A 19297-nucleotide genomic window follows, 5' to 3' on the forward strand; every position below is an offset into this window, starting at 1 on the left:
ACGTAGCCCATTTGACCAACCTACCTATTAAATAAAAAATAAATAAACAGTCAACCAATAGAGGCATGTACTTACGACATTAACGTTTAGTATAGTCGCTTGTTCTATCCTTGCGAGGCCAGTTCTTTGATTGCAAGACTGAAGCTTTGTATTCAATTAAACATACGTAACAGACGGACAGAGTCACCGAAATCTGGTAAAAGAGTATAATATGTAAACAGAGATTGTGTCGGTTAAATTATCGTCGTGGTTCGTGTTTACAATATGTCTTCGTGTGTGTGAGACTGAGAGTACAGACAGCAAAAAAAAATAGATTATATTTTTATTACATCGTACTAATGCCGAAATTTTAACGCGGAGGGGTGTACCGTCGTCAATGAACAGATCTAGAGCCTATTTCTGACAACCCGCACACATCTATATTATCTACACAGATCTTGAACTTGTATAATTTTCTATAACTATTGTAATTTAAAATATAACGAATACACATTCGTATTACGTTTTTATATCAATTATTTATGACACATCTAGCTAAATATATTTCCGTTTTAGTATAAATTTAAAATTTATTTAAGCATTCTTGTGAATCGACGGGTTTTATTTCATTTAGCAGTTCTGTGTGATTTTAACACAAGTTTTGAAATATTTTGACAACTGTACCTGTGGTTTTAAACTAAGTTATTAATTGACTTATAATTGAGATGTGAATTGCTGATTTTTATTTTATTAATTAAACATTTTAATATCGAATCGCATTTGAGTTTAATAAAATAAAGTATTAGTGGCAGTTTTGGGAGGGACAAGTTCTCTTCCCCTCTAAATAAGAACGTTATTCCTCAATTGGGGTTTAGTGGATCCACGTGTGACAGATTATCAGATAATGTTTTCATTCAGCATTCAGTATGAGATGAAATAAAACATTAAGCATACGAAAATCTACTGAATCGGGCCAATCATTCCTCAATACAGTTTAGTAGGTGATAATATATTCAACGTGATAATATAAATCCGAAAAGACCCGTCAATCGTTAATAGACACGATTTTAGCCTCGATTTTGAAAATACAGTTAATGTATTCAAAATCCTTTCATCCTGAGTTTCATCCTCTTAAATGATTTCTCAAAAAAGCTTTACAAATTGTCCTAAAATATCGATTTCCATATTTCTTACATCAGAAACGGCCACCTCAGAAGTTGAATTCAGTACTTTAACAACGACATATTAAAAAAAATATATATATAAAACCAAATCAAATTATATTACGTAAGGATTAAACATATATTAACACATTCGACATTATAAGTACATTTCACTAACACGACTCGACTCGTGGCATTTAGACAGCATTCCGATACTAAATGACTAAAGAGACGTTGAAAAACTTCGTACTCCCACGGGTTTTTTTTTATACGAATTCAAATTGACAAAGTTTAGATAAACTGAATTTTAATAAGCTCGCTCTACATTATATTAATACGTTTTTTTTAATTCGTAACGACTAATATCGAAATCTTGTTTACTAGAAAATTTTCATTTACATAAGAATTATTGGTCTTAAGTCCTTAAATATTAACAATTATGAATTAAAAATAATTATTGGATAAATCACCGCGTAGAATGGTTGCAAGAATGCTAGCAGCTTTTCCCCGTTGAAAACATAAACCAGCCCTCCTGTTACCAGTGGAGGCAGTAGGGCCAGGCTTTTGCTCTACTACTCGAAGGACCAAGTGTTTCGAGAGCAAATTGGACAAAAAAGTAATTTGACTTAATAATAACTTGTTTACTTGGACGTGATTTTACTTATAGCTTCCGCCAAGGGTTCCACGTGCGAGGAAAGGAGGCAGGGGCGTTAGGTACTCTAGAGCATTTCCCGGTACTCCCGACAAAGCCGTGATAGGTTAAGACGTGAAACAGGAACAAATAATTTCACTTTCGCTTTTATAATAGGTATGTATTAAGTAAGGATTCGTTAGGATTATGAATATTACGATCAATGAATTAAATTTTTTTTAGTAAATACATAAACGTTTGAACGCTATCTGGAAACCGGCTGTCTTGGTATGGCATGTTATGCGGAGGAATGAGGACCATGTTGTGAGAAAGATTTTGAGTATGGATGTGGATGAATATAGAGGTAGGGGACGACCCAAGAAACGATGGATGGATTGTGTGAAAGACGATATGGTTAGAAAGAATGTTACTTGTGAGATGACGTCCGACAGAGAAGTATGGAAGAAGAAGACATGCTGCACCGACACCAAGTAAAATTGGGATAAGGGCAGCAGCAGCAGGATGATGATGACATAAATGTTTGAACGATTTTTTTAAGGTACTATCATTGTAATACTTGTTGACTTCCAAGCAGGATATTTTATATACATATATATTTACATTACAAGAAGATATGCTGCGTCGACCCCAAGTAAAATTGGGATAAGGGCAGGAGGATGATGATGATGATATATAATTACATTTAACTAACATAACTTTGTATTTTAAATGTTGAAAAAGAGTAACTACCGACTTTCTTAGTATTTCTCTTTGGTAGAATCTACATTCTGAACCGGTGGTCCTTCACTTAATATAGGTTCTATTTGTATGTATTGAATTCCTTAGATCTTCCCCCCTTTTTGTCTGATGCCCTTCAGAACATAACAATACCAACCACATTATTTGGCGGTGGAATAGCTGTAGATTTGGTGGTAACTCAGAAGGTCAAAGCCATTTCATCAAATACACCACAAGTCCGGTCTCAGCAGCTGATTCATAGCCATATTTTATTAAAAAATATTTCCATTTTGATTCAACTAATATTAATAACGAGTACGTTTGTCTTTATGTAACAGTAGTTGTGCCCGCGACTTCGTGCGCGTTGTTTGAATTTAAGTTATTTGGATATTGTAGCGAGATTTTATTTTTATTCTACATATATAATTCTAAAATAAAAGTACCCTAATTTACTCCTTATTACATCCGCTATCTGCCAGTGAAAGTCCCGTCGAAATCGATTCAGCCGTTCCAGAGATTAGCCGGAACAAACAGACAGACAGACAAAAATTTAAAAAAATGTTATTTTGTTATATGTACCGTGTATACATATGCATTTAGTAAAAATGGGTTACTTTAATATTACAAACAGACACTCCAATTTACTATATGTATAGATGAATAGCAGGATGTATTCTAGTTAAATTGTTAGAAGACAATAAGTCGCCATATTTTTTTAATATCTATCTAAAAAAAAACATTGACCCATCCCACGTGTAACAACCAGTTATCCTTAACATCGTGCTTAGAGATTTTCTGTTTTTTTTTAATTTTTATTATATTAGTATAACCTATTACAATACAAATCAAAATATACTTTATTTAAAGTGGCTTTTACAAGCACTTTTAAGTGAACCTACCATCGTATCGGATTTTTATGATATCGGTAGACGGACGAGCAAATGGGCCACCTGATAGTAAGTGGTCACGACCGCCCATAGACAATGGCGTTGTAAGAAATATTAACCATTCCTTACATCACCAATGCGCCACCAACCTTGGGAACTAAGATGTTACGTCCCTTGTGCCTGTAGTTACACTGGCTCACTCACCCTTCAAACCGGAACACAACAATACTGAGTACTGCTGTTTGGCGTTAGAATATCTGAGTGGGTGGTGACTACCCAGACGGGCTTGCACAAAGCCCTGCCACCAAGTAAAGTTAAGTGTTTCTTATATTTAAAAAACAAAAAAAAATGTTTTGAAAAAAAAGAGAAAGCAATGATAGTAATCAATAAAAATATTTATTAATTATCATCAAATACGATACGTTATTTGGTTCTGAGTGTAACATAAAGTAGAACATATATAATTTTACATCTTTAATCATATACATATATAAATAAATAATTCAGAATATTTATGTTAGATAATTAATACGTATAGTTAATTATGTAGTCCGCGAAAAAAAGAGCCAGACATTACGTCACTAACGCTGTTAAAATAGATTTAAGTTAACGGTAACCGGTAGGACTTATTTAAAACCAGTTCAAATTAAACTCTCACTCTTTACCAAATTCCTTGTGCTTCTATATTCAATATAGAAGCATTACACTTATTTGTAAAAGTAAAACCAGCATCCTAAGCCTAAGAAGTAGGTGAGCACTGAGGAAAATTAATGTACAAAGGGGGTTTAATAGGGGATGAAAGTTTGGCTGGATATTCGTATTTTCTGATGTTAGGAATAGGGAAATAGATAAGTTGGTGTTAATGAGTTAAAAACAGATGCTAAAGTTCTTACCTCAGAGGATGTGTATTAATATTGATGTGGATGTACTCAACGGATTTTAATGCGAAATTCATCAATAAACAGATAAATTCAAGAAAAAAGCAAGAATTGCTATTTATCTAGCAAGAATATTTTTTTTTAAATTTCTTTTTCAATCGAAAGGTCGTATTATTGTACGCGTTTTAAGCCTGGATGGGTACCTAGTATAATATATACCTACTAAGGCAGGACAACGTTTGTTGAGTTTTGCTAATATGTACATATATATATATATATATATAAGGTCATTAATACGGGATGTCAATTGACAAAGGAGCGCAAGTGTGCAATTAACTCGCATAGAATCTAGCCTTCTGTTCGTGCAAGTCGATAAAAATGACGGCGTATCACGCAATTCATACTTGATGAATTGAGCGATCTTAAGTCGTGATCAAATTTTGGAAACTTTTATGTTGTCAACACGCCTACGATACTCTACTAGCTCTGCCATATTATGAACGATAAAAAGTTCTAGCTCACTGGCTCGTTGGTTCATTAGCTTGATATAAGGCCACAGATTCCGAGGTTTAGGTTACAAACCCCAATCAGGCCGATGAGTTTTACTGTCGGAAAATTCTGGTCGTGCCTCCTGCTGCCGGATCTCTTTCTGGTCGGGTCGGATTTGCCGTCCCATCGTATATTAGAGTAAAGGAATAGTGTGCATGTGTTTGCCGACACATTTGTATACTTTAATATGTCCTGCGTTGGACGTCGTGACTGAAATCGGCCGGACGACATAATCATCAAAGAGTTCGTGATATACAGGTATCTTTATTTATAATACGACACTATTCCGATCAAATATTTATGTTCACTCTAATTATACTTCCAAAGTTTCGATCGCAACTTCACTGACATTCAAATCACAATTATTTCACGAATCCATAATTAATAACATAAATTTTATTCAAGATCACTTCGATTTAATGTCAAAATTGGTATTTTTTTTACCCCAAATCTAGTAAGTTGTGATAGGCTATAAAACAGTCAGCCGGGATAGTCTCGTGCTGTTCGCGCTAGCTTGGAGTGTCGGGGCGGGATCACCTTCGCCCTCTTAGGCAAGCATCGGCGAGCCACGAGTGGACGACCACAGGGGCCGCAGATGCGTTATATCGACACGACCACGCAGCCTCTCCGATCCTCATCGAGGACTACAATGACAGTGAGACTCCAAGAGAACAAGTAAAAAAGGACAATAAAAATAGTCAACAATACAATACAATGTTTTGTAATTGGTGACTTTTTTGGAAGCATTGCAAAAGTTACAAACGATTCTCAACTATTTTCAGGCAGATAAGCTGTGCATCCTATAACGCGTTAAACATAACCGATCCACTCCAGTGGATTCGTAGAATTATGTCGCATAACCTTTCTCAATGGATGTATAATCTAAAGCGAAAATATTTTTATGAAATCACTTTGATAGATCTTGAGATTATCTTGTCCAAACTTTTCAACATAATGTTTAAATTGTAAAGAACAGCCGAAATTATATCCATGGTGGTAGGACTTTGTTCAGGCCTGTCTAGGTAGATATCGCACACATCAGACATTCTTCCGCCAAATAGCAATACTTAGTACTGCTGTGTTCCGGTTTGAAGAGTAAGCCAGTGTAACAGGTACATGGGATATAGCATCTAAATTCCCACGGTTGCTAGGTGACGATGTAAGGAATGGTTAATATTTCTTACAACGTCAATTTTTATGGGCGGTGGTGAGTACCATACCATACCATCAGGTGGCCCATTTGCCCGTCCGCCAAACTATCACCACTACGTTAAACCCGTTGGAAATGTAACGAATGGCCAATGGTTTTAGTTATAATACTTAAGGGGGTGTTTAGTGAAAATGTGCTGTCTCTTCTTTTCGAATGTCAAATCAATAATGACAGGAGATGTTTATCTTTCACAGATTACTACATAAACAACGATAATATTTAAGAATGTAAATAGTGTATATGACTAGCTACGATACTGAGCTAATATCTGCTCGATCAACTACTATTGGTATCCTCTATTCCAACCACAAGAGACCAAAACTCAAATATACAACATTTGACATCGAATTGACGCAACATCATTGGTCAAGAGCTTGGATAATCTATGATGTTAATCATGGATTTGAAAAAGGATTGCGTTTTAACGTTAACGAAACTGATATCGGAACTCTGGAAGTGAAATTAAAGAGGATATCAGTGGTCAAGTGGAATAGTGTTGTTTTATAAATAAAGATATATTAATCAAGAACTGTATATATTATTATATATTTATATATATTAATATATATTAATCAGTGTCTCAAGACAAAAGTCTTTGACCAGTGTGTGTTGCCAGTGATGACTTACGGCTCTGAAACGTGGTCCTTCACAATGGGCTTCATAAGAAGGCTCAAAGTAACCCAAAGGGCAATGGAGAGGGCTATGCTCGGAGTTTCTCTGCGAGATCGAATCAGAAATGAGGAGATCCGCAGAAGAACTAAGGTCACCGACATAGCCCGAAGAATTGCCACACTTAAGTGGCAGTGGGCGGGGCACATTGCCCGAAGAACCGATGGCCGATGGGGCCGACGAGTTCTCGAATGGCGACCATGGACCGGAAGACGCAGCGTGGGTAGGCCCACAAGGTGGTCCGACGACCTGGTGAAGGTCGCGGGAAGCCGCTGGTTGCGGGCTGCAGAAGACCGGTCGTTGCGGCGATCTTTGGGGGAGGCCTATGTCCAGCAGTGGACGTCCTTCGGCTGACATGATGATGATGAATCAAGAACTGTCATTTATGTACAACATGTCTATTCATTTATTACGTAAGACTAATTTCGCTTGTTTTTGATAAAGTAATTGGGGGGGGGGGGGGTGTTGTTCCCCTTTAGGCTTCGGCGTACACTTTCACAAGCCAGTAGTTATTAAGAAACATTAATGAATAGGAAGCTTTATATGTAAAAAACCTTAACTTTTCTCGCATAACACTAACCCGACCAGCATGAATATGCATATAACTTATGACATATAAAGGTTAATTCAACTTTGTCGATTTGCAAGAAAACGTGCTTTAAATATTTTGTCTCCTAATAACCACTGGCAGAATAAGTGTAATTTATAACGTGTTAAAGCCTATGCAAATAAAAAAAAATATGGAAGGAATAATAAGTTGTTTAATCTTGTTTTTTTAGAGGAGAAATAGAGCAATATTCAAAAATTTGTTACTAGAATTTTTGACTACGAAATTTTTTTTTTACTATTTTTTTTTTTAGATGCACTTGTCTACTAGAAATTTTACATTGTTACTTTTTACCTTTCGCGACATATACGGTCACGAAGAAATTTTTGGACGTGATGGTAAGTTCTCACCAATGCCCAAAGACATTGGGACCGTAAAAATTAACCATTCCTTACATCGCCAATGCGCTTGCAGCCTTCGGAGCTGAGTAGTTCAGCTGACTCAACTCACACTGTAACACAACGTATTACTGCTGGCTGGTGGACTATCTGATGAAAGGGTGGTACCTAATCAGACGGGCTTGCACAAAGTCCAAGTGTTCAAGTCTCTTGTTTCTCGTTTGGAAGATATTGGTCCATAGTATCAAAATTGATCAAAAGCGGCCAAGCGCAGTCGGCGTCTTTTCTATGGTAATAGGCGGTGATATTTTTTGTTTCGTGTAAATATGTATAATTTTTCGAAATTCGCATGTTGAATTAGGTATTTAATTAAGCCACGATGAGCCGAGGTGGTCCATTGACAAGGACACATAAATCTTAACTAACTACCGTGGGTTCAAACCGGGATAAACAACTCGGATATTTCATGATTTTATTCATCTCAAATAAGATCAAATGTATTTCAAGTAAACTTTACAATAAAGCATTTTTGAATTGTCAATATTTCACCTCTACCACAGTTTCCAGCGAGAATAGCAAGAAACTCGTAAAGTAGCTTTAAAAAAAAAAAAACAGATTTCCAATGACGTTACTCACAATTATTTTCCAACCAGTCCTGTGAAGGAATCCGAACATAAATCCAAAGTTTTTTAAGTATTATTTTAATAAATAATAACATTTATTGATTAATTTATATATAAACTTTTTAAATTTGTTAAATAGAGTATTGATTACACATTATTTAGGCGTTCTCGATTTCTCGTTTTCGATGTTAAGGATAACGTCATAAGGAAACCTTCATTTGTCGAATCAAATTATGTACACGACCACGTCATAAGGAAACCTTCATTGGTTTCAAATTCTATAACACGACCATTTTCCATATGGAACAGATTCAACCACGATGCTCTAATTCCCCTTCATAGAGGTAGAAACATATTTGTAAATTATCATCCGAAACATGTACATTTCCTTACAAAATTTACATGAAAATTCAGTGGAAAAATAGTCAATGTTACGTCAAGTTAATGCTCGGGTTCGAAGCAAATATCTTCGTTTAAGAAGATTCCAAACTAAAACGTTGAACAAAAATCATGTCAACAAACATTTTTGCAATGAAAGTCTTAGAAAGCGCTCGCTTTACCAAACATGAAACGACGTTGGTCATCTATTACAGATAACATTTCTCTGAAATTTAACGCACACATAGTTACCGGTTCGTGAGCACCGAGATAGTTCATGGGTTAGTAGTCAGAACTGTTAATCGATGTTTGCTGGTCACTGATCTCTCTGGAGCTCAATTCGTCTTTAAAACTCATCATATTAGGCTGGTGAAAGAAAACATCGTAAGGAAATCTTTATCGGATGAAAATCTTATTAAGCAAAACCATTGCATTGAAGCAGCGTATCAAGCTCTAAATCTCCACAGAAGGCTTTTTTAATTTTCCCAATTTAAACAATTAAATTGTTCGATAAAAATCATTACGACATATTAGATATTAAATTAACATAGTTATTTTTATTATTATTTATACATATATAAGTATTTGAAACGAGATATTCAGATACCATGTTTTTAATTTTTATTTGGTGGAGCTCAATATTTCGACATTATCTACGAATGTCTTGTTCACGAGACTGAATTAAAAAAAAAACATGGTAAATATCCCGTTTCAGATACTTATATAATATAGTAATACGGCATATTACTCAACTAAAGATTACAGATGATAAAAAGGGTGTATTTTCTTGTTAACTTTCAGACTTTAATTATATACGCCGCGAATATTATTTAGCTGGTAAGGGATGATTGTATTATACTCTAAATAAAATTATTGTGTGATTAAAAATTAAAATGAGCCGAAATGGCCCAGTGGTTAGAACGCGTGCATTTTATCCGACGATTTCAGGTTCAAACCCAGGCAAGCACCACTGAATTTTCATGTGCTAAATTTGTGTTTATAATTCATCACGTGCTCGACGGTGAAGGAAAACATCGTGAGGAAACCTGCATGTGTCTAATTTCAACGAAATTCTGCCACATGTGTATTCCACCAAACCCGCATTGGAGCAGCGTGGAGGCCTTAGCAAAGCAGTGTGAAATTTACGGGCCGCTAATGTAAAATGAACATAAAATAAATAAAAAATTTAATTATGTAAAATGTCCTTTCAAAAGTGCTTGTAAAAGCCTACTTGATACAATATATTTTGATTTGATTTGATAGTCTTTTATTCATAAGCTTCCATTACCCCTTATCAATAAACCACCGGTAATTTTTCATTGAAGGTCATAGAAAGCAGCACTTGGACCAAACATCTATTTTATGAAGGAGATAAGATTTTTTTGCTGCCACGAAAACAGGATGGCCTTAGTTTTAACATTTAAAAATCAGGTTTAGATCAGCATTCGTAAAATTAGCATTTGAACTTGTTTTAATAAAAAAAAATATATATATAGCGCTCCATTTAAAGTTTAAAGCCAGATCGAGTTTAGTGCTAAATATTTGAAGTTTACACGTGTTTTAACTTCATTAGTTTTATGATGAACGTAATTATTTATGGATGGTATTTTCTGTAAAGATTTTTAATGAATGAATGGATGACCGAATGATAATATAGTCATTACGAAAAAAAAAAAAAAAAACAAATTAATTTTTAGTCTGCGTGAAGTTATAATATTTTCATGTAATTTGTATTTAAAAAAATGCTTAATTCAAGTATGCTTTTTATTTAAATTATTTTCCGTTCAATCATTAGTAACAAATAAATTTTATAGTGCCCTAGATTTAGTTAATAAGCATAAAAATTGTGTACTTTGGTTTTCTTGGGTGTGTTAATAAATAAATTATTATAATTATTATTATTTATAGTTTCAACAGAATAAATTTTGATGTCTTGTAACGATTCATTAGTGTCTATTGAATTTTAATATTTTTGCACAGTACAGTTAAAAGAAAAGTATTGTTTAGTCCAAAATAATACATTATTTAAATAGTGTCTTACGAGCACTTTTGAATCGTAAATTTACATACAAGATATTAAAATGAATCTACGACTGATTCTACTGAGAAGAACCGATAATAAATTTATTTCTCTAGTATACCAATTAAAAATTACAAGAACGTTAGTGGTAGAGCTTTGTGCAAGCCCAACTTGGTAAGTATCTCCCTCTTATCAGATATACTACCGCCAAACAGCAGTACTCGGTATTTTTGTTCCGGTTTGAAGAGTGAGTGACCCAGTGTAACTACAGGCACAACAGCTTCCCGAGATTGGTTGGAATGGTTAATATTTCTTACAGCGACATAGTCTATGTACGATGGTGACCACTTACCATTAGATGGCCAATTTTGTAGTCCGCCGCGATCATAGAAAAAACTTGTTTGACTTTACGCTTTAAATAAAAAAAAGATTAATAATAGCAATAAAATTAAGATGAGATCACATGAGAACTCACCTCACCCAACGCAAAAATAATCATCATAATTGGTTCATAAACGAAAAGTTAGCTTAAAACGGTTCTGTTCTAGATTTTTTTCAGGCTGGCAGGCTGACATTGTTTACAACCTATAAAATTTACATCTGAATTCTATACAGTACTAAGTAGCGAGTTCACGTTTAGATCCTCACTTTAACCCAATAAAAATTTTCGGCGCAGTACTTTAAAAATCACATTTCAAAATCTGGATGTTATCATCATCAATACTGAACAAAAATCGCTTCCCTCACATCTTTCTGTCTGAACGAAAAACTCACGACCGAATTTTCAAACCATTTTCACCAATGGTCACAAATACATGAAAACGGTTTAGGCGTTTAATTCAGTATGGTTATGTGTAACTATAACGATAATTATTGAAGCTGTCGAAAAATGCCGACTGGGAGGTATCCTGCCTTACACCGCGTTAACCAACAGAATGAATTGTACTACAATATAATCTTTATTTTACCGTTGCTCCTTGCATCATTTGTAATACAAGAAATCTATACATATAATAAAATTGGAGTGTCTGTTTGTAATATTAAAATAACCACGTTTTACTAAAAACATATGTATGTATACACGGTACATATACGCAAATAACATTTTTTTACAATTGTTGTCCGTCTGCCTGTCTGTTTGTTCCGGCTAATAGCAATCACTGGCAGATATCTGATGTAATAAGGAGTAACTTAAACTAGAATTATATGTAAAATAATAATTAAGTCACGCTTTTTTTATTAAATTCAAACGCGCACGAAGTCGCGGGCACAGCTAGTTTATAACAATAATCAAACGTCCATTTGGAAAACCAAAACATATGAATATATGTTTAAAAAAAAGAATTGCAATAAATGCCTAAACAAAGCTCACATCTCGCATATAAAAGGCTATGACATTTCGATACTATATCGACGATCTACGTATCAAATTTCGAACGACTACGTTAATTTCAACATACATATATTCAAATATAATAAGCGAGAAAAATATTTATCGTTTCTTAGTTTAAACGCCGCACCAATATCTGAGATTGACAGTATTGATTGAAAAAAAAAAAATTGTATTTAAATCCATTTTTAAGGAAGGTTATAAGAACTTCGTTCTGACTTTGCTGATTCATATATAAGTCGCAGTCAACTGGTTAAATTAGCCATTCATTCGACAGCCTAGTCGTTTTACTAAAGGACGTCGTTCAACCAGCCTCCCGAATGACACCGGCTAATACATTTTCCACTCCTAGAATAGGGACTCTCATGTAAATAAAAATATTTATATGGTTGCGCGGTTTAGTAATCGGGTGCAGAAGATGGGGGGGGGGGGGTTAGGCGTTTCATTGGATGACTAATTACTTACTTGCCTGCGACATATACAAATCATTTGTTAAAAAAAAACATTATCAAATAAGGCATATTATTCAACACAAGATTGTATAGATGATAAGAAAAGCCTGGAGCTAATACTTGTTGACGTCCAGGCAGGATATATTATATATAACTAACATAAGTAGGTACTTAAATAAGATAATTTATTTCAAATGCAGGATAAGAGTAACTACTGATCTTCTTAGCGGTTCCGGTGGAATCTACATTCCGAACCGGTACTTTTGATATAGTTCTGTAAAATGACAATTCAAAATTACTTGTAATAGCCTACTTGAATAAAGTACATTTTGATTTTGATAGGTGGTAAAGGGTTTGGTGTGAGCATGTCTGGGTAGGTACCACCGCAATTACGTACATGGTAAATGATACTGCATTAATTATAGTAAAAAATAATAATTAGTACTTAATTATTATGATAAATGTAAACCTTCCCCTCTTTTCACCAATACTCGTCACTCACAAACTCAAACTCAAATTTCTTTATTCAATAAAGATACCATTACACTATTTGACAGTCAAATTAAAATCTACCACCTGTTCGGAAAAGTAAAATAACCTGACCTGAGAAGAACTGGCGAAAGTAACTCAGAGGGTCTTTTTTTTTGTAAATTATTTACAAACATCCACTATGAAACAAAAGCCAAGATATAAATCGTTATTTAAATATTTATAATAAAATAAACATCGTAAAATTTTATATTTATTTCGAGCGACGTGATACTTAATTAGCTGCTTAGCGGGCAACTTCATCGTGTGGCTTACAGGTACCCTGCGCAAGCGCATTATAAAAATTCATTCTCATATTTTTTTTCATAACGCACCAACATAAGTATAACTTTAAAAATTAACCGCCTAAAAATTTCGTTTAGCTTTAAACATAATTTCACGCAATAACTAAATTCCATAACTGGAAAAAAGCCAAACAAACAACATTTGACAGCAAATTGACGCGACGTCATTGGTCGAGAGCTTGATTAATCTATGATATTCACTATGAATCTGCGAAAATATGGCGTATTGAACGTCAACGAAATGCATGGCGTATTGAGCGTCATATATATATATATATAATAATCATAAACTCTTAGTAGTGCACAACAAACCTGAGTTAATAGCAAATGGGATGAAATACGTAAAACTAAGGTTTGATTATATTTTTTCCTACTTCCATTGGAATAGGTTATATATAATTTGCACCTCCGGTACGAGGCCGTCACTTTTGCGCACATAACATTTTTCAGGAAGCATTTAAAGCATTTAAAACTTTGTCATTCTCCGAGCGTCGTCGTCGTCGTGATTCGCGCCAAAACCGTAATGACACTCACGCCATCTCAAGGAAACTATGCGTACTACGAAAGTAAGGGTTAAGGGTTGCTTCAGGACACTTATTGCGCATTTAACTCATTTTTAAATTATTGCAAAAGCGACGGTCTCGCCCGGGATTGCGATATATTCAAAAGTCTTTATTCAATAATAGCTGCCCGATCCAGCTTCACACAGGCTTATATGCAAAAAATATAAAATATACATAAAAAAAAATATATTTTTCTACCGGCAAGTAAACTTGAAATTCGCGGCTTATGTCTACTATACATGTAAACCTTCCCCTCGAATCACTGTGGTTAATCGACGAAAACCGCATTAAAATCCGTTGAGCACTTGAAAAGATCTAAACATACAGACGGCGGGAAGCGACTTCGTTTTATACTATGTACAGACATGCAGTACACTTACTTATTGGAAGTCAAAGTACATACTACATCTAAATCGGAAAAGATATTACCTTGACCTGAACCGGCGGAAGAAACTCAGCGGGTTTTTTCGTCTACTTTTATTAATGTTCACAATATAATATCAATCAGTGATTAATCGCGAGGTCTCAGCAAATATAACACATACATTTACTTGATGGTAGGACTTCGTGCAAGCCCGCCTGGGTAGGTACCACGCACTCATCAGATATTCTACCGCCAAATAACAGTTCTCTGTATTGTTGTGTTCCGGTTAGAAGGGTTGGTGAGCCAGTGTAATCAAGGCACAAGGGACATAACATCTTAGTTCCCAAGGTTGATGGCGCATAGGTGATGTAAGGAATGGTTAATATTTCTTACAGCGCCTTTGTCTATGGGCTGTGGTGACCGCTTACCAACAGGTGGCCCATGTGCTCGTCCGCCAACCAGTGACATAAAAAAAAAGACGCAATACAAAATTGAGATTTGGCAAGCAGGCTCCTTAAAGAGTTTTACGAGACCCAAAGGGGATAAAACTGGGGTTGGATGTTTTTGTCTTATAAATTTCGCGCGGGTAAATCCTAAACAATACGAAATAAGCAAATATCAGCCGAATATTCAGTCAAGATTAACGCGTTCGAACTCGATCACTTCGGACCATCAAAGCGAACGTAATTAAAACAAAATATACATATATTTTAATTAATACGTTATACTATAACCGTATCTATTAATATATATTTTATTGCGATACTTTAATGATGCCGATTCTAGTTTAGATAGTCTCAAAATTACACTAAATTCACAAATATTTTGCTATCTCTATCAAAAGTGTCTATTTATGAATTTAATTGTATTAAATTAAAACACCTGTGTATTGCCCAGGCACAGGTCGTGGATCCTGGAGGGGGAAACAACCAGACCAGGATCATATTTTATACAAACAAAATTCTAACAAGTTCCTGTACTTAAAACAAAAATTTAGATTTCGGATGATAGAATTATTCTTGTTAAACGTATCGGCGAATCTCGTACGCCGTGACGTCACACGGCATGACGCTCTTTTACCGAACCCCTCTCCCCTTCTCTACCCGCTTCTACATACCTCGTATACTATATACAATATTGCTTTATTTTGTTATAATATAGTACCGACTTCTGTTTTTTTTTTTTTATTAATATTAATTTATTTTATAAATTTATTTTTTTTTATTTTTAAATTGAAGTTAGATTTGTTAGTGGAATTGAACTTTGAAACACCTGTCTTTTAATAGAACAGAATAAAATATTTAAAACCGTAAATTGTGCATGACACTTATTAAATTAATTATTAAACAAATTAAGTTAAAAATAAAAATGTTTAAATTATATTATTGCTAAAGTCAAATGTAATATATCTTTTATGAGTAATTATCAACATCGACCATCTAAGAAATTTAATTATAAAATCGTTTATGTTACAATAAGAATTTATTTGAGTACGATGTTTCGTACCCGAGTGTCTTGTTACGACCACATTTTTTCCAGAAATCATAAAAATGATACGCTATTAATAAAAGATTCAAAAGCTAAAACGTTCTAAACTGATTTTTTTTTTTATTGCATACAAATAATTTCATCGTCAAAAGAAGTTACAACTGTGTGTACACAGCCTTATAGAAATATGTTAAAGCGTGTGTAGACAGCCTTATCGGTTGTAGAGATCTCTATCAGGCAAATGGTCGCATATATTTTCTGTATGAATTACAATAAGGCTCATAATGCGACATTTATAGCATATCTGTTTTAGAAGCGAATCTTCTTGCGCCGCGAATAAGTTAAATTTCAAGGTCGAATATCATTTTAGCATATCTATGTGTACATTTCTACTTCACTCATTACTATTTAAGAAGCGATACTTCTTGTGGCGTTATTGAAGCAAAACTTCTGGGACTTAACTATTCATCTTTTTAAAAACTTGAATTTAACTATTCATCTTTTTAAAAAATTAAAACATTTCTCTATTTAAGTATATTGGTATTGCGTGCAAGACTAGACTGACGTAACATTAGACGCCATATTGCAAACTATTGTATAATAATAATAATAGCCGTTTTTCCACATAGGAACACATTCTAAATTCAAATATTTAATTCATAATTGCACAAAACAAAAATATATATGCAAAAACAATCATTATCACACAGGTACATTTCGTTTAATATATATTTATTAACTTTGAAAAACCATTATAAAACGGGTCCTATAAAACTCAGGATATATTAAATCAACTCTAACCAAACATTAATTGATAAAAATACATCATTAACGAGAATGTCATTGATTATCTGTTAAATATTTGGATAGATAAAAAAAAATCTCGTTTCTGTGAACGGATTAATAGATACTTTCACATTTATTTTTTTTATATCTGTTGACATTTTATTCTAAATTTAAAAAAGGAAATGGAACTCATTAGTCACGGGTAATAGTATAACGTTATAAAAAATCTATGTTAGTTTTATAATTTATAGCTGTAAATATATAAGAGGTTAAATGTATTTTTTTACACCATTTATTATAAAACTTACTAAGACATAATTATTGGTGATGCTAATGAAATATATTTCTGAAATTAATGGCTGTATACTGCGATACAAATGACAATTACAAAACTGAATCCTTTGCTTCTTATCTGAATAATAATAAATAAAGAAAAAAATACTTGAATGTAGAATTACTTAAAAAAATAAAAAGTTCCTGTGTATATATGTAATCACTTCTAAGCTTACATAATTTTAATTATAAATAATAATATAATTATATACATAAAATTTTACTCTTTCCAATACACTTTTAACGAATGCTTTATTTTTAATAACAAAAAAAAAAATAATTATAATTGAACTAATATTGTAACAAAGATAACTTTATATCAATTAAGAATTTTATTTTAACAGATAATTATTTTTTTTATCTTTAGTTAAATAAGTATTACATTAAGAGGCAACTATTATCAAAATTATATAATTTCGTAATATTATGCCACAGCATTTGTTAATAGATTAAGATTAACAAATTATATAAAAATATTTATTGATAAAACAATAAAATTCCAATAAAATAAATATTTAGAATATTTAATGTTATTTACATTGAACATTTATTTGTTATGCAAAATGAGATTAACATTGGCGAAAGTGAGGAAATTTCTAACATTATCAGATAAAAGTTTCTGATTAAATGGAATGTCTTTTGTTTATAGATAAAAGAAAAAAAAAACGACAACATTAAAAATAAAACTAACCTGATTATTTAGTCCATCCGATTTATCACCAAGGAACTTATTTCGTGAACCGTAACCAGAAAACTTAGCACAAAAATAAAAATCGCGGTAATCTATTTTTTTTTTTTAATATGATAACTGCAATGTCAGTTAAGGCATTTTATCATACAGTTTAGAGCCAATCAAAGGTTTAAATATAAATTTTGTACTAATTGAGATAACGAAACAATTACGAACGATAAGTAAACGATTAAAGTTTGGTTTATATCTATGAAAAGCCGAAAATATTCAGACCCGGTTAGTATTAGACAAATGTAATCGGCGACAAGACGATTCGTAATAAAATTATACACGGCATAGCGTCAAATTACGCGTCTCTCGCCTTTAGTTAAAAGGTTAACAGCCAATTGAGTACATTTTTTTTTAATCAGTTAAAAATAAGGACATTCAACGATTAATACGATGGTGGAACAACTCACCGTTGCTAGCGCGCCGCATTCCACCGTTCTCGAAGTGCGTGGGATCGTATTTTCATCTTGTTCACGTAATACCACTTTACGAATTACTAATATTTTGTATCAAAATGCAAGGAGATATAAAAAAATAAGATGACCACTGTTACATTGGAACTGTCAAAGTTGAACTTCACTCAAGTGGCCGTGCCAAGTATCATAGACAAGATTGTGTTTTATTTTTAGAAAATAATTATGTCTACTCGTTACTAGGTGGCGCTACTAGTTTTAAGGGTCAATATTTTTTGGAATTTAATTTACATAAAAATTCCTCCAATTTAAACATTACTAATTAATACATAATGGATACTTTTATATTGAATGATTATTATTTAGTCACTTTCCTCGATTAAGCCATAACTTTGAACATTTCAAAAAAACATTTTCTTAATTTTTATTGATATTACTATTGTCACGTTCAGTAATACGACAATTAATTCTTTAATCACTTATTTAAAAAAAAAAATCTCCCAGAGATTAATTACGAGTAAGTGACCAATAACGTATAATAGGCATTCTGGAACATTTCTCGTTACCACCGTTCGTTTTTTAAATACAAATAATTAGATTTAACCTTAAATAGGGTAATATTAACGGCTGTTCGAAATTATTATAAATGTGATTTTGTTGTAATGCCTACAGTGTATAAACACACGAGAAAATAAACTTATACTGGGTCAAGGAATAAAAATGTTTGATAAAATACCTCAGACCATTTTTCATTGATCTCAAACAAATTAAAAAAAAAAACTTTTTATAGAATTAGGCTCACTATACTGTAAAAGATTATATAAATGATTGAAGAACTTGCAGTTAGATAGAGTTGCATAGATATTCAAACAGAATATATAAAGAGTCATAATGAGTTTCTGACCGGTTCTTCCGGGTAGACTGAATTCCGAACCGGAAGTGGCTTAATATTAAATGTGATATATGTATTTAGAATTTTTAGTTTAAAGTTAAGGTAAAAGTTTTCCCTGACACGTTAACTTATACAAAAAATGTTTTTTTTTTTTAAAGCCGATTGCGTATTTTTTTTTAATATGAACTTTATTATGTAATTATATACACAACAGGTAAACATGTATTGTTGGTATATATATGAAAAAATAGTATGTATATGATTGTAAGTTCGTTTACAGGAATGTTATGGAGCTCCGTAATCGTAACCGAAATCATCAGATATCCAAAATAAAAATCTATCCGACCCTTAACCGAATAGTAAAAAAAAATTTT

At 33.0% G+C, this 19297-nt stretch overlaps 1 protein-coding gene across 1 annotated transcript in view; it reads right to left on the reverse strand.

Moving 5' to 3' along the window:
* LOC125074145 overlaps positions 1–18173 on the reverse strand; it is a 29410-nt gene extending 11237 nt beyond the window's left edge. Inside the window, exon 1 of the mRNA XM_047685371.1 lies at positions 18029–18173. The gene's annotated coding sequence lies outside the window, so the exon portion shown is untranslated. The remainder of the gene's footprint in view (positions 1–18028) is intronic.
* Positions 18174–19297: the final 1124 nt, after the last annotated feature.

Source organism: Vanessa atalanta, chromosome 27 (assembly GCF_905147765.1).
Source record: "Vanessa atalanta chromosome 27, ilVanAtal1.2, whole genome shotgun sequence".
In the NCBI taxonomy this organism is placed as follows: Eukaryota; Metazoa; Arthropoda; class Insecta; order Lepidoptera; family Nymphalidae; genus Vanessa; species Vanessa atalanta.